We start from the raw sequence: 17220 nt of genomic DNA on the forward strand, positions 1-17220 counted from the left end.
GAGTAAGGAGAACTGAACCTCATTTACATGGTTCAAAAGTAAATGAGGCTTTTCATTGAAGAGTGCATTAAGGCAAATTTGTTGCAAAAGAAAGCTTATTCAGATTTTTTTTTATCTGATATAATCATTTGAGGAAAAATAAGATATATTTCTGCTCTAAGACTACTTGTTCCTTACAGACAGGATTTTTTTTTTTTAATCACTGTGTAACTCACACTTTTGCACAGGAGGTGTTGCATAAACATTTTTTAGTAAGATATCTTTGTAAATCACTTGATATATAAAAGTACTTTAGTAGTACTGACTGATATTTAACACCAACTATGTGTCAGACTGAGTACTGAGTACTCTGTACGAATTACCTAATTAGTCTAATGGTCACCCTCTGAATTGGAGTACTACCAATACTACCCTCATAATATACCAGTTCATCAAGATTGTAGGATACAAGATCAATACAAAAATCAGTTGTATTCTGTACAGTTTCAATAAACAATCTAAGAATGAAATTAGAAAAACAATTCTTCCATTTACGATAACATCAGGATAAGATACTTATGAATATGTTTAACAAAAGAAGTGTAAAACTTATGCTCTTAAACTATAATACATTATTGGAAAAAATTAAAGAATTTCTAAATAAATGGAAACATATTCCATGTTCATCAGTTGGGAGACTTAATATTGTTAAGATGGTAGTAAACCACAAATTGATCTACAGGTTCAGTGCAATCGCTGTCAAAATCCTAACTGGTATCTTTGTAGGAAAAAGCTGATTTAAAATTCAAGTGGAATTTCAAGGGACCCAGAATAGCCAAAATAATTTTGCAAAAGAACAAAAAGTTGGAAGACTCACCTTTCCCAATATTAAAACTTACTACAAAATAACATTAATCAAGATAATGAGTTACTGACATAAGGACAGACATATAGATCAATTGATTAGAATTGAGAGTTCAGAAAGAAACTATGTGTCTCTTATTAACAAGGGTTTCAAGACCATCAGTGAGAAAATAATAGTCTTTTAAAAAAATGGTGCTCAGAGAACTGGGTATACACGTGCTAAAGAATGAAGTTGGATCTTTACCTCACACCATATATAAAATTTAACTCAAAATGGATCAGAGACCTAAATTATAAGAGCTGCAACTATAAAACTCTTGGAGAAAACAGAGGTTAGTACTCATGACTTTGGATTTGTCAGGCAATGGATTCTTAGATATGACACCGAAAGCACGAGCAACAAAATAAAAAATAGATAAATTAGATTTTATTAAAAAACTTTTGCACTTCAAATGACATACTCTCAAGGAAGTAAAAAGGCAGCCCACAGAATGGGAGAGCATATTTTCAAATCATATATCTGATAATGGCTTGTATCTAGGATACACACACACTACAATTATATGACCAATAACTTAATGAAAAGGTTAAAGGATCTGAATAGACATTCATAGAAGAGAAACAAATGACCAAAAAGTATGTGAAAAGATGCCCAAGATCATTAATCATCAGGGAAATGCAAATCGAAACCATAGTGGAATGCCACATTATATTTACTAGGATGGCTGTAATAAAAATTTAGATAACAGATACAGGCTGGGATGTGGAGAAATCAGAACTCCCCTCACACACTGCTGGAGGGAAGGTACAATGGTACATCTACCTTAGAAAACAGTTTGGCATTTCCTTAAACAGTTAAACATAGGGGTACCATGTGACCCAGGAATTCTCCTCCTAAGAATCTACTTAAAAGAAATGAAAACATGTTTACACAAAAACTTGCATGTGAATGTTTATGGCAGCATTGTTCATAGTAGCCAAAAGGTGGAAGCAACCTATATGTCCATCAAATAATGAATGGATAAACAAAATGTGGTATATTCACACAATAGAATATTATTTGGCCATAAAAAGGAATGCAATATTGATACAGGGTACAACATGGATGAATCTTGAAAACACTGTGCTAATTAAAAAAAAAAGCCAGTCACAGAACACATATTATATGATTATATTTATGTCAAATGCCCGGAATAGGGAAATCTGTAAAGAAAGGAAGTAGATTAGTGGTTGCTTAGGGCTGGGGAGTTTTGGGGGAATGAAAAGGTAATAGCTAAAGAAATTCCTCTTCTTGAGATAATGAAAATGTTCTAAAATTAACGGTGGTGATAGCTGCACATATTTGAATGTGCTAAAACCCATTAAATTGCACATTTTAAAGGAATATATGGTATGAGAATATCTTAATAAAGCTGTTATTAAAAAAATGTTGTCTTAACTCTCATTAAGAAAAATGTTAACACAAAGCAATATCTTCATATTTATACATTTGGGAAATAAATTAAACCTTGATGGCATGCCTTTTCTCCGATAGAAGACACATGTTAACATTCCAGGGTTTTTGATTATTCCAATATGATTTATTAAGAGAACATTGTTTCCTAGGTTGAACAAGGTCTAGTTTAAAAACAAAAACAAAGAAAAACATATAGCAGCTTTTGTAATTTTACTCTGCAATTTTGTGTATGTGTTTGTTTTGTTTCCATCTATGAAAAATGTAAACTCTTAGTTGATGAGAAATAGTAACAACTAATGCTTACATGATAGGCACTATTCTAAATGATTTTAATGTTGCTCAGTAAATCTCACAATAACTCTATTTAAGTATAGTAACCCTGAATTTAAAGATGTCACAGGGTTTAAGTAAATTAGTCAAAGTCAAATAGTAGATAAGTGACAGAATATGTTACAAGTAGCAGCAATGCTTTGTAGAATTCTGGGCCATGTATGTCTTACCTTGTACAATAGATGTTTCTGGCAATGCGTGTTTAAAATAACTTTTTATAAGTGAGACCATATTTTTAGTATTCTGAAGGAGCCTATTTTAAATGAAAACTGCAAATAAATCAGTTCCTTTTGTATCAGTCTTGACAATTGTGACATCTTAAATCAGGACACAACTATATATTTGATTGAAGGGAATAATTTCTCTGGTAATTTTGTTGATTTGGGGTAGATTTAAGCTGTATTAGTTCCATTATGCAAACTTTTATCGAGGACCGTTTTTTTTTTTTCTTCCTGTGGGAAAAAGTGCTATAAGAAAACCCAAAGGAGGTAATTCTTGATCTAGAATTACCTGGTGATAAAAGCTTATAAAATAGTTTTCCCTGAAGCCTGTCCTTAATTTAAGCTTGAAAATTATATTATATCTTAAGTCTAGTTTTTGTATATACTCTACAGCTGCACCGTCTGAAACAATAGCCACTAGAAATGTGGCTATTTTAATGTATGTGTAAGTTAATTAAAATTAAATAAAATTAAAAATTCACTAGCCACATTTCAAGTGAAATTTCATGTAGCTGATGGCTACCATACTGGGACAGAGCTTGTCTAGAGAAATGGTAACCTAACCTCAGGACTTCTTTTCATAGTGGAATTAAGACAATATATGTGCTTTTGTAGGAAATGGAAAGTAGAGGAAAAGGATCTAATGGGGATTTTTATATAAAATTATATGTTACATTTTTTCTTAACCAGGAAAAAGCATAAAATTAAATTTTATGTTATACTTCAGCCTTCATAAGGAAATGAAGACCCAAAGAAACAGACCCGAGTATTTTATATTAGATTCGATTCCTTAATGCTCTGGGCATGTATCGCCTAAGAGTTAGGATGTTCTCCTATGTAAGTGTTACCATTTTCACACAAGAAAGAAATGACAAATTTGTTCTCAGTATCATCTAATGCTAGATCTATTTAAACATCCAGTCATCTCTCAAATATCTTTTGGTCCTTTTTTTTTCCTAAACGAGAATTCCATCAAGTTATATGCAAGTCTTTAGGCTTGAGCAGTGCCCACCCTTTTATTTTCATGAAGTGATAACCCCTTCAACTTTATTTTGAAGAATTTCAAACGTATAATAAAGTTGAAAAATAGTACAAGGAATACTTAGATCTATCAGTTAATGATTTGCTTTATGTATTTTATCTCTTTGTTTATAGCTCCCAATCACTTGAAAGTAAGTTGCAAATATCATGGCCTTTCACCCCTAAACACAAAATGTCTCTCCTAAAAACAATAATATTTTCTTGCAAACCACAAAACTACTGATCACATCTAAGATTTAACATTAGCCTTAAGGTGTCACATCTCTTTTGTATTCTTTAATCTAGGACATTTCCCCTCACTCATTTATTTTTTTGATCTTGACATTGACATCTTTTAACAGGCTAGGTCTGTTGTCTTGCAGAACCTCCTGTAATCTGGATTTATCTGATCATTTCCTTGTAGAGTCATTTAACTGGAAATCTCTATTCCCTGTATTTCTTGTGAATTGGAGTTAGATCTGTAAATTTTGTTCTATTTAGGTTAGGTATTTTTAGTGAGAAACTTCCATAGGTACTTCTTATTGCACTTCACAACAGGAGGTACCTAGTGTAGATTATCGCAATGTTAGCAATACTGAGTTTTATGACTGGATGGAAGTGGCAAAAGCTTTTGTAAAGGTATACTGTTCCCCTTGCAATTACCAAGTGACCAGTGTGATGATATTTTGTATCTTTCAAATGTCATATTCCACTGCGATCTTTTATATAATGGTTTTAGCATCTACTGATGATCCTTTGCAGATGAATTCAAATTAGCTCTTTTGCAAGGATTGGCCACTGGTGTTTTTCCTAGTTTGGTAGCACTTATTATAAATTAAATATAGGATCTATTTCATTTCCTCCATCCCTCCATTTCTAACATTTAATATATGGTTTACAAAATAGTTTATATCTTGGCAAATGTTTTCTATGTCTGATTTTATGGTTTAATTTAGTTAAATATGTGATAATTTCTCTATGTAATCTAATTTCTCTTAACTTTTAAATGTTCTACAGGGAGGAAACTGATTTTTGTGAAATGTTGATGGCCATTTTAATTTATAATATCGAAGCCCTTGTTTCTTGATTTTTAAATATGCTTATGGCTTCTAAAGTCATGCTGTTTCAGAAGAAATTTCGGCTTCTGTAGATTTAGCTACAGTTCAAGAAAATGTTGGGAGCTTTTATTAAGTCTGGGCATGGACAGCAAGAATGCCATCATATACTTAACGGCTTTGGAAGCAAGTGTTGGAATGTAACTGTATAAACTTTTTCTCTTTCCTTTGCCTGCTCTTTCATTGCTTCTTTGGTTTTATCACCAAGGATGGGTGTGAAAACAACTTGTCTGAAATTTTGTTACCCTGAGGGAGTGACTCAAAATTCCCTGGATAGTTTTAGAGCTGATTCTTGATCTTGGAATGATGTAACAGACCTCCTGGTAATCCTCTGGCCAAAGTGAACATGGATTCTAGGAGGGGTCTGGCTAGTCCTGAGTGTAGCAGTTTTTTTTTTTTTTTCCTTTTCTCTTTTGCTTATGAGAGAATTATTAAGGAATTTAAAAAAACTTTTTGAAGTAATGGTTACTTTAAATTAAAAAAATATATGTAGCTAGCTGTAACGTTATGGAGTGAATTATGTCTCCCTCTCCCTACTGCTTAATTCTAATATTGAAGTTCTAATGCTCCGTACCTCAGAATATGACTATTTGAAGATAGAGTCTTTAAAGCGATAATTAAGATAAGTGAGGTTATTGGGTTGGACCCTAATCTAATGTGACTGATGTCCTTATAGAAGAGATTAGGACACAGACACAAAAAAACCATGTAAAGGCACAGGGAGAAGATGGCCATCTGTAACCCAAAGAGAAGGAGGCTTTAGAAGAAATCAACCCTGCTGATACCTTAATCTTGGACTTCTAGCCTGCAGAATTGTGAGAAAATAAGCCTCTGGTTTAAGCCATTCAGTCTATGGTATCTTGTTATGGCAGCCTGAATAGACTAATGCATCATATGATCCACCAGTTGTGTCAAGTATTTATATATACAGTTAAATTATTTTGGTTTGTATCTAAAGCCACATATAAAGCACGGAAGGGGCAATATGAATCAGAAATAATAACCAAATGCTGGGGTTAAGTAAGGATGGATTGTGAGCTTAAAAATCTATCATCTTCCATTTCATATTATTGAGATATGTGATTGGAATAGGTAAATATCCACCTATGAGCTTGTTCTGTTTTCTTTCTGATGTAGGTTTTTATCAGTTTCATTTGGGAATGAAAATATATTAATAGATTAGTATATTAATGGCTCATCAATTCCTATTCATTCTGTTTCTGTAGCATTGCTTAAAAAACACTTTTTTCCATTTGGGAACTTAAATTCACATTTAATACATGTTTACTTCATTTTATTGTGCTTCGCATTATTATGCTTCACAAATCTTACATTTTTTTACAAATTGAAAGTAAGACTTTTCACTAGCAAAAAAATTACGATTTGCTTTCTCATGATACTTGCTTTATGGTGGTGGTCTGGAACCAAACCTGCAGTGTTTCTGAGGTCTGCCTGTATGTGTTTAATACACGTCCAGTCATTCACTTTCATGCTTAAATATCTTTGTTTTAAAATCTATTTTTGTGAAAACTTTCACATGCAAGATACTTTCCAAAGGGTGAATCCACGGTTTGGACATAGATTGATTTTCAGATGATTCTTTGTTCCCTAAACATTTCATGGTTTCATGCCATTGTATAAGTTGTCCTTCTTAGTCTCAGAAGGCCTTTGGTTCCTCACCTGTAGTCAGTTCCCTTTTTATGGCCTTTGGCATTCACAGCTTGTTTTTACATGTCCCTTTATAAGTTTGTCCTATGGGCCAGGGTGTCCTTCTGTGGCAGCATTTGTTTAACACATCTGTCAGATCACTACCTAAAATGGAATCATGTTAAAAATGCTGCTTCCTGGACACTATCCCAGTCCTATTGACTCAGAACATTTTGATAGTAAAATCAGGGAATCTGCATTTTTTTGCGGGGGAGGAGGAAGAATCCGTATTATAAACTAGCTCCCTGGTGATTCTAGGTTGGAACATCTTTGCTATGGAGCACGGGGAGCAACTTACCTATCTTTCCTAGTGTCCTAGTCCATAGTAAGTTAGAAAAAAAATACCGAATAAATTAGGGAAATCAAACTAGATTTAAAAAAGAGATCCACCATTTGCAGCAGCAGGGATGGATCTTGAGATAATCATGCTAAGCTAAATAAGCCAGACAGAAAAAGTTGAAAACCACATAATGTCATTTATATGTGGGATATAAACCTAAAAGAAACAAACATGACAAACAGACTCATGGACATGGACAATAAACTAGTGATTACCAAAGGGTAGGGGAGTGGGGGAGGGGGAGGAAGATGTGGTAAAAGGGGCCAAGTATGTGGTGACAAAGCAATCTAACTATGGGTGGTGAACACACAATGCAATATATATATGACTTACTATTGAATTGTACACTTAAAACTTAATAGATTTCGTTAACCAATGTCATCATAATAAATTTAAAAAAAAATTAAAAGAGATCCAGAAAGTTCAGAAATACTACTACATATACTAAAATACCAAAATTATCTGAATATAATATGGACTGGAAAACTAAAGTTTAAAAAAACCCTCTGAAATTCAAGCCTTCAAAATATTGGTAATATCTGTTACCCTGGAATAAATATATTTCGGGAGGCTTAATGTGATTAAATATCCCTTATGTTCTTTTTAAAAACATCAGGATGCGAAAAATTGTAGAGACTTTCTCTACTTAGCACTAATGTAAAAGAGGACTTGCAATTCCTAGCAAGGAACAACTGCCATTTTCGTCTGGTTTTTGGATGTTTAAAAGCCTGGAGAGAGTTGTTGCCCATTGAAATGGACATAACTGTAGCTGTGGAGGCTTATTAAATTAGAGGGCTTGGTGAAGGGAAAGGTAGAAAAAGGTTTTCCAACTTCTAACAGCTGACATAGATAACTGTGTAAATAAGCCAGGTCGGAGTGTGTGTCTTGTCCTGGCAGGTAACTTTGCAATGCGGAGGGCTGCCTAGAAATCACCAGTTAACACCATGGTCTAGAATACTAGTGCCATCATAGAAAAAACTCCAGAGAGTTCGCAAAGCTTGTGAACACTCAATCCTTAAATTCTCTTTAATTAAATGATTTCCCAGAATACTCTAAAACCACATTCTGGATTTTTTCTTTTATTGGTTAAAATGAGGATTTTTTTTCTTTGTGTCTTATAATTTAGGCATTATTGTATGTTTGCAAAGCAGAAAGAGTGGGGCTTCTTTGTCCTGGAGTTAGAGTCCTGGATTTGAATTCTGGCTTTGTAGTGAAAAAATTTTCCTAATTTTCAAGAGACTCTGCTTTCTTACCTGTAAAATGAGACTAGAGAGATTAGCTTCCCTCATTTCACTCAGAATAGTGATAAGAGAATTGAATAAAAAAGAGATTATGTATGAGAATGTGTTTTAAATGATAAAATGCTACTAAATAAAAAAAAAATTATTACTACCTGCCATTACCAAGAGAATTAAATTTTGAGTAAATATCTTATTCACAGTTGATTAGAGCTTAACATTTTAGCTATGAAAGAAAATCATTTTTGTCTGTTTTGTGTCTTACTGGTTTAAAAAGATTTTTTTTTTTTTTTTTTTGCAAATATGAACCTATTGGGAAATCATTTCTCTACTTATCTGTTGGAAATATGCAATAATTAAAATATCAACTGTTTTAAAAAAATCTAAGAGAAATTAACATTATTTTAAACTGCAGAATCATGCCTTTTGTTTTGTACTTGATGTTTTAACAAATAATTGGCTGGCTACTACCTAAAAGGTTTGAAGAAAATTAATTCATCAGATTTACTCCTCAGGGAAGAATCCTGCTTTTGGTTTAAACACACATTGGAGGTTTTATTTCAAAGTTATTTTAAAAATAAAAATAAAGGATGTATTGAGCAGATAAGAAAAAAGTGTTATACTAGGAATAGTTCTTTCCTATTCTCTTTTATTTTTGCTTTTTTTTTTTTTTTCCTATTCGCCGCCGCCAGCCCCTCAGAGAAATGGGCAGCTTTTTCCACTCCTGTCCTTACTAGCAAGTCATACTGTTTCACCGTCTTTTTTCTCTTCCTTCCTCTCCTTTTGTGGAAAGAAATAAGTAAAAATCTCTTTGAAGCTTATTAGGAGTTTTAAATTTGAGTTTGATTTGTGACCTGTCATAGTTTGAATTATTTGCTTCCATGGTATTTTGCTTATCTCAGCTTCCCAGCTGCATGCCCAACTCTTTCTTGGCAGGTTAGTTTAGCTCATTTTTAAGGAGGAGAACCAACCTTCCTCTCTCCCCCATCCCTAATGATTTTCCTGGGGGACAAGGGTTAAACATCTCAATTCCCAGTCTCTCTCTCTCTCTCTTTTTTTTTTTTTTACTATCACTTAGTGGTCTTGACCTCCTGATCATGGCAATACCCATCCATATTGTATTTATTTTTCTTAAAAGACTGATTTAAAAGTCAGCAGCCAGTGAGGAAAAGATAATGGATGCAGGTTATCTAATCAATCAGTCTAGTAGGAGTGAGGCTATTGATGATTCTCAGTTAGTGTCCCTCCCTTCTTCAATTGTATAACTATTCATTTAATGTTTCTCAGTCTTGAGTGCATTAGAAAAGTCTAATATATTACACTGGATGGGGTCCATCTTCTTTATATTTAATAGGCAGCTCAGGCGATCCCACTCCAAGGTGGCCATCAGACCACACTCTGGTTAAACATACTTTTAGAATCATGAAAAGACTATTTTGCAGACACTCTACCAAAGAAAATATACAGATGGCAAATAAGCTCAACATCATATATCATTAGAGTTGCAAATTAAAATATGAAATACCTCTACACACCTATTAGAAGAGCTAAGATCTAAAAACACTGCTGACACTACCAAATATTACTGGTAAGAGTGTGAAGCAGCAGGAACTGTCGTTCATTGTTGTTGCAAAGTGATACAGCCACTTTGGGAGACAGTTTGGCGATTTCTTGCAAAGCTTAACATATTCATACCATATATTATGGACCAAATGTTTGTATTCTCAAATTCATGTTAAAACTCCAACCCCCATTATCACTGCATTTGGAGGTAGAGACTTTATGCAAGGAATTAAGGTTAAATGAGGTCATAAGGGTGGGGCCCTGATCTGATAGTATTAGTGTCTTTATAAGAAGAGGCTAGCAGAAGAGAGATGCTCTCTTTCTCTTCACCCCACCCCACCTCTAGTCATGTGAGAACCTAGTGAGTAGGTCACCATCTGCACAGCAGGAAGGGAACTCTCTTTAGAAACCAAATCATCTGGCATATTGATCTTAGATTTCTCAGCCTCCAAACCTATAAAATTATGTTGTTTAAGCCACCCAGTCTATAATATTTTGTTATGGAAGCCAGAGCACACTAATACATACTCCATACGATCCAGTAGTTTTGCTCCTAAGTATTTACTCAAATGAATTGAAAACTCATGTTCGTACAGAAACCTACACATGAATGCTTGTAACAGCTTTATTCATAATTGCTAAAAATTAGAAGCAACTAAGATGTCTTTCAGTAGGTGAATGGCTAAAACAAACTGGTGCAATGGAATACAATGGAATATTATTCAGCAATAAAAGGAAATGAGTTAGGAAACCACAGAAAGATAGGAAAAAAAGACATGGAAGAACTTTTAAATGCAGATTGCTAAGCAGTCTGAAAAGCATATATATTGTATAATTCCAACATGACATTCTGGAAAAGGCAAAACTATGGAGATAAAAGATCAGTGATTGCCAGGGCTTTGTGGGCAGAGAAGAGGGAAGGATGAATAGGTGGAGCATGGGATTTTTAGGGCAGTGAAACTATGTGATACTGTAATGGTGGTTAGAGTACATTATGCATTTGTCAAAACTCATAGGATTCTACAACACAAAGAGTGAAACCTAAACTGTGGATTTTAGTTAATATGTCAATATTGGTGCATGAGTTGTAGCAATTTATCATGTCAATGTAAGATGTTAAAAATAGGGAAACAGAGCAGGGTGGGGTGTGATGAGGGAGTGAGGGAATGTATGGGAACTCAGTATTTCTCATTTTTTTTTGTAAACCTAAAACTGCTCTAAAAATAGTTTATTAATTTTAAAAATGGTATTTATATTCACCCTTGTTTCATAGGGAAAACTGAAATTAATAAAACATTTTTAAAAAATTTATATTGTGACTGGATTGAGCATCATACAGAATATTGTTCTGTTATTTTAAAAATAAAAACAAAAGAGAAAGGGGACATCTTCAACGGAAAGAGGTATTCTCTTTAAGTACTGATAAAGAACCTCAAATATCTGTTGCTGTTGACCATTCAGAGAAATAGCCAAAGGTGGTATTGGTATTTCTAATGACTAAATTAAAAGGTTCGAACCGTGAAGAAATGGTGAATATGAAATGTTTTCCTGGTACCTGATAGCATTGCATAGTGTTTCCTGGTCATTTAATGTGTGGGAAATTAGTTTCAGGTGCTTCATCACCTGAGGATGGAGTCCTCTTCAGTATCTCTCATTGACTCCAGGGTCCTAACAGCTTGAGTATTTTAATCACTGTTCATGTTCCTGATCTCTGTATTGAGATCTGCCTGTTAAACAGCAGCCACCCACCCCAAGAGTTAAAGGTGAACTGCATAGCCTCTTTTAAGAAAACAGAATAAAATAAAAAAACAAGTGAATTTTTAGTGTGAGTTAGAGTAGGCTGCCCTTTTAATCATTAAAGTGGCCCCTTAGAACTCTTGATTTAATGAAAAGATAAAAATGTTTTGTAATTAGCAGATCAAAGCACTACTGTGGCTTCTGTTTACATTGTCAGTATGTAAATGGGACTTCTAAAGGGAGTGAAAAGAAATGGTTTAACACCTCTTTAATTTTGTTTATGTAATTCATTTGCTTAGTGTCTTTCCCCACTCCCATTTCACATTGATAATGCTAAGGTAAACATTAACTTACCCCTCTCACTTCAGTATCAAAGAACTTGAAAATCAGCAGAGTCCAAAATATTGTATGTTTAAAACCAAAATCTATTGACAGCTTTTCTGTTTAGGTGGTTAGGCAGGTTCGCATTGGGTAAATTGTTCCAGTCCAGTCCCTCAGACTGGAGGGTGGAGTACTGTCTCTCCTTGGGCCATGCTCTGATATGATTAGAATGCTCTGTCTAATAACAGTCACGATTTTAAGTAAAAGTGAACATCGATTGCTTTATTTCAAGGCTCTACCTGGGCGTGTTTGGGGAGGGGGTGCATAATGGAAACATTGTAAGCCATGTGTTTTTGAAAATTACATTATATTTTAAGTCATCCATTCCTGATTGCTTTTTGGTTAGCAGCCTTCTAAAAGTATTCTCTGTGACTAGCCACTATATACAGATTGTACATTCTAGATAAAACTGCTTAAAGCAAATAGGTTAAAAAGATGGCCAAGAGAGCCTAAGATCTTGTTTTATGCTCAGCTCTCTAGTGGTGGATCTTGATTTGAATTTATTCAGGCTTAAAAAGAGTGGGGCATGTCTATGGAAGGGTATTTATCAAGAAATTTGTCCTTAGTTCCAAATTGAGCTTAAAGAAAAAAAAAAGTCATGTTACCTAAAGGCAAGATGTTAGATGTAATTCTCATCACTGTCTAGTTACAGCAGTGGATCTGCTTTAGTTAATTTCCATAAATGGAGAGAAGGGATTTGACCTTTTTGTTTGTTTTGAAGAGTTATTAAATGCTCACAGGGAAGAAAGCAAAGATGTAAGTGGGTAGCATTTGTCTTGATGACCATTAGCAGGGCTGGAGTTGTGGGCATGTTAATCACTAAGCTGGGTAGACTTTTTATACTGTGAGGTGATGGTAGCTAAGCCAGAGCTCTTGGGTCTTGCCAAGGTGACAACAAGCAAGGCTTTCTTTATTTGGGCCTCATTAGTATAACAGGGATAGGACCGTGTTGCTCCCTGTTTACCTCACACAAGTCTGGTGAGATTTAATTAGTTGTACTTACAAAAAGCTACCTAGGGCCCACATGTAAGGGCTAAATTCACCCAGTACCTGCCCCTCCTTTGAAAAAAACAAAAACAACGGGCTTTTCCTTTTCCCTCCCTAGGCTTTCCACACTGACCTCTCTGGGTCACGGAGCTCGAGGGCTGCCCCACTTCATTCTGTACTGTGTCCTGTCTAGTCTCTCATACGTGTCTGCAACTTGATTTTGGACTTAGTAGTGAGTGAAAAGGGTATGGTTAGAAGAAGGAGCTATTTCGCTCTAACCACAAGACTAAATTTCCTCATACCTTTCATACCTACCTATGTCACAGAAAATTAACTTTGTGTACCCCTATAATGGCTCTCATCAACTTCCTGCTAAATTTCTTTCTTTTACAAAAATATGTATTTTTATTTGTTCATTCATAGGCCAGGATTATGGTGAGTAAATTGTTTGTGTACTGAGAAATCTTATTTGGAGAGATGCTTTCTAAGTGTCCTCATGGCTCTTTATAGAAGCATTATTCCCATTGTTCCTCTATGATGGCAACCTGATTTATCCTTATTCTTAATCCTGCTTTCAAAAACCATTAAAGATTTTACATCCCTTAAGGTAGCACTGTCCAACAGAAATATAAGGCAAATCTGGTTCTCATTTTAAATTTTCTAGTAGCTAAATTTTAACAAGTAAATAGACAGGTAAAGTTAATAGTAACAATAAATTCAATTTGTTTAACCTAATACATCTAAAATATTATTCAATATGTAATCAATATAAACAGTTACTGAAGTATTTTACATTTTTTTGGACTGAGTCTCAAAATCTGGTATATATTTAGATTTCATTAAATATACTGTTAAAAATTAGATTTATATATTCAGATGGTTCCAGGTATATTTGTTTGCTGGTTATTGATTGGTTATATTTTAAAAATTTAAATTAATTAAAATTAAAAAATGTAGTTCCTCAATTGCTCTAGCCATATTTCAAGTGCTCAATGCCAGCCATATGTGGCTGTTGGCCCCTCTATTGGACAGCATAGTGTCCTTTATCTGTCATTCTTTCATTGGTTTCTCATTTTCATATAATGAACCCGAGGTAAGATTATTAATCAATCACTCTTTTTCATTATGCTTTTGTAATATTTAGAACACATCTTAATTCAGAGTGATTAAAATTTTGAATATATCTTTTGTACTAGCTACGACCAGGGAAGAGATGATTTACCTAGATTTATTTTTTATTCATTCAGCAGTTTGTAAATTCCTATTTAGTAAAGGTCAGTGGAAGAGTTTAGAATGGAAACCAGACCTTCCAAATTGTCATTTGTCTCCTGTTATACTAGATACTAATAATTCCTCTTGCTATGGAGTATTTCCTTTCACTAGTGATAAGAACTTAAAAGGAATCCTTTTCTGTTTAGTGGGATGTAGGTCTGGATTCACTTGTTAAAAACAGATCACTCTATCCAGTTTCAGCAGGGAAGGATTTGATATAGGAAAGTAGGTCCTTTATATATCTTGGAGGAGCTGAAAGAGCAGGGTCTGGGTTGAATTTCTAGCAATGGCTCTTAGAATAACACTGTCGAACTGTCTAGCCGAAGCTGAAGAAACGGCTACCTGTGCTGTAATAAAGAAGCTAAGCAGTCACCGTCAAACTGCTTCCCATTATTACAGCAGCCGGGTTCTGGATGCCATTGCCTAGCTGGCAAAATGGTGTGAGTGTTGGGTGTTGCCTCTTTACCTTTGAGACCGGCGACCAAACACCAGGAGTTCAGCCTTAGAGGCACAGGTGTTACTTCCGCCTTTCAGATCTGTCATGACTGTGTCTGGCAGCTCTGGCAACATGGTCTCCTGCTCTCTACGTTGTGCAATAAGGGGGCTAGAATAAATTCGAAAGAACAAGTCAACAGTAGTTGCCCAAGTGGTTAGCCTTTTGATGTGGAAGTTAGAGATGGGCCAAGGCGAATCTCAGTTGAACCTGGACCTTTTTGTATCGCTGAGATAATTTTACAGAGATGTTGAGAAGGTGCATGAGCTGAGAGAACAGGTCCTATGAAAGTTGTGTTTTTTTCTCTTGAGTGTGGTTTTCTAGGTCAGTATCTGGAAAGGTAAGAACAAATAGTATAATGCTCCTGGATCAAACTAGATTATTCTGTGTTTTGACAGACCTGAGAAGTTAGCACTACATGAATATATCAGTGTTTTTTAAACATTTAGTTAGTGTTCTAGCCTACTTTATCATATTTTTGTGTGTCTGATCATTCAGGGCCTTTAAAATATGTGGGATGGGAGATTACCTCGAAATTTTTGCCCCACTGTTGTTCTAACTGGGATTGGTTATTAAATATATCAAATATGGGGATGAATCACTACAAAGAGCAATATGTAATTTTGCAAGAGACAGGTAGAAAGAGTTATGTCTCTTGGGACTGTTGTGGGTCAAAATAATAGACATTGGGCAATGTTACAGAATTAATTCTGGTTGAAAATATCCTACTTTATATGGTTGTGATTTTTCACAGAACTATTGTTCTTCAAAATGTGTATATATCAAATAATTTGAAAATTCAGACACTATAATTAGGTTCAGTTGAAGACAATTCACCATTCTTTTATTGCATCTCTAAATGTATAGTGTATCTTATTATGATTAGTGTAAAGCAATGGGTCTCTAAATGTGGTCCCTAGCACTAGCATCATCACTTGGGAACTTGTTAGAAATGCAAATTCACGAGCCCACTTCAAATCTATTGGATCAGATGGGTTTTCTGATTTAATAGCACCCCACAATCTGCATTTTAACAAACCCCTGAATGATCAGACACACAAAAATATGATAAAGTAGGCTAGAACACTAACTAAATGTTTAAAAAACACTGATATATTCATGTAGTGCTAACTTCTCAGATCTGTCAAAACATGGAATAATAAATGGGTAGGTCAGAATTTTTTTTTGTTGTTCCTGAAACTAACAGGTGGAATGAGAAATCCAGAAGTTACAAGCTCATCTGTGTTCATAAGGCTTAAATAAAATATTTATTTCTTTACAAAGTTAAATAGCACTATACGAAGATACACATCTGTTTGCTAAGGGACAATGTGTATCTGTGTATGAGTGGTGGTCCTTGTTTTGTTCTGTTTGTGTGACCGAGCGAGTGGGGATGTTTCTATAGTACATAGACATGTTTTCTATTTTCAGTGAGTAGTTTTACGCGTAGCTTCTTTGTATGACACAGTCTAGCAACTGTGTAGTTCGTTTACGAAGTCTGTGTATGACTCATCTTCAGGCTGTGGCTTTTTCAAGTTACACTTAAAGGTCAGGGTCTCATTAGTCTTCAACTCTGCCTTTTCTAAGTGGGAAATAAGAGTCAAAAGAAGTAAAAAATATGGAATTTGTTGAGTCTGGATCCAGACCAATGTTTGTTGTTGTTGTTGTTGTTGTTTGAAGGGGTTGCTTTTTCAAGAAAAATCAGTATTGCTAGGAATTCCCAGAATTGTTAACTAATTTGAGACTTAATTTTTTTTTTCACATGAGAACAAATCCAGTTTTATTTGTTTACTTTTCAGTAAGTTTAAATCCTCGAGGGGTACAGCATTACAAGGATTCTGTGGCCAACGGTTTTAGCAAGAATATTGCTTTGGAATTTGGCACAAACCGTGCCACTGGTTGCGTGAGCACCACCAGTCAGTTACCTTTCCCCAGATGACTCTGGTTTTGTTCAGTTTGCCACCAGGAGTCACTGTGTTGTTCTTGCTTTGCTCACATAGCACATCCTTTGACTAGATAGAATTCAGTTTCACCTGGAGCATAAACACTTTCGGTTTTAAGAAGAGCTATGTGCTCCCTCCAGAGACACCACTTATAGCCAGCAAAAATGGCCTTGCACCACTGCTTTCCAGACTTATTTGTCATTTTAGAAGTACTCTTCCCAGCAGGCCTCCACTGGCTCCAAGATGGCGGAAGGAAGAGACTTAATTTTAACACTGATGTTCATTAGAGTGGGCTTTTGGATTTCAATATTTGTTTAAATGTTTGGTTTCTGTATCACACTGAAAAAAACAACAATCTAAAAAATTGTTAAAGGTTCAGAATCCCCCTTTCTCCTCACATTGTAAATATACATACTTTTCAATCTGCTTTGTTGTCATAGACATTCCAAAAATCTTATTTAAATAAAGTACTTTGAAGTAATTCACTTGAAAAATTGTTAAAACCGTGATAGATGTAGGAGAAATAATTTTCTGTTTCTTTGAAAATGTAGTGTTTAGCCTTATTAGTTTTCAT

At 34.7% G+C, this 17220-nt stretch overlaps 1 protein-coding gene and 1 pseudogene across 1 annotated transcript in view; one reads left to right on the top strand and one right to left on the bottom strand.

Annotated features, from left to right (window-relative positions):
- MLLT3 (MLLT3, super elongation complex subunit) overlaps positions 1–17220 on the top strand; it is a 233872-nt gene that overhangs the window by 25304 nt on the left and 191348 nt on the right. The gene's annotated exons all lie outside the window — the stretch shown is intronic.
- LOC102881399 lies at positions 16508–16848 on the bottom strand (annotated as a pseudogene).

Source organism: Pteropus alecto, unplaced genomic scaffold, assembly GCF_000325575.1.
Source record: "Pteropus alecto unplaced genomic scaffold, ASM32557v1 scaffold95, whole genome shotgun sequence".
In the NCBI taxonomy this organism is placed as follows: domain Eukaryota; kingdom Metazoa; phylum Chordata; class Mammalia; order Chiroptera; family Pteropodidae; genus Pteropus; species Pteropus alecto.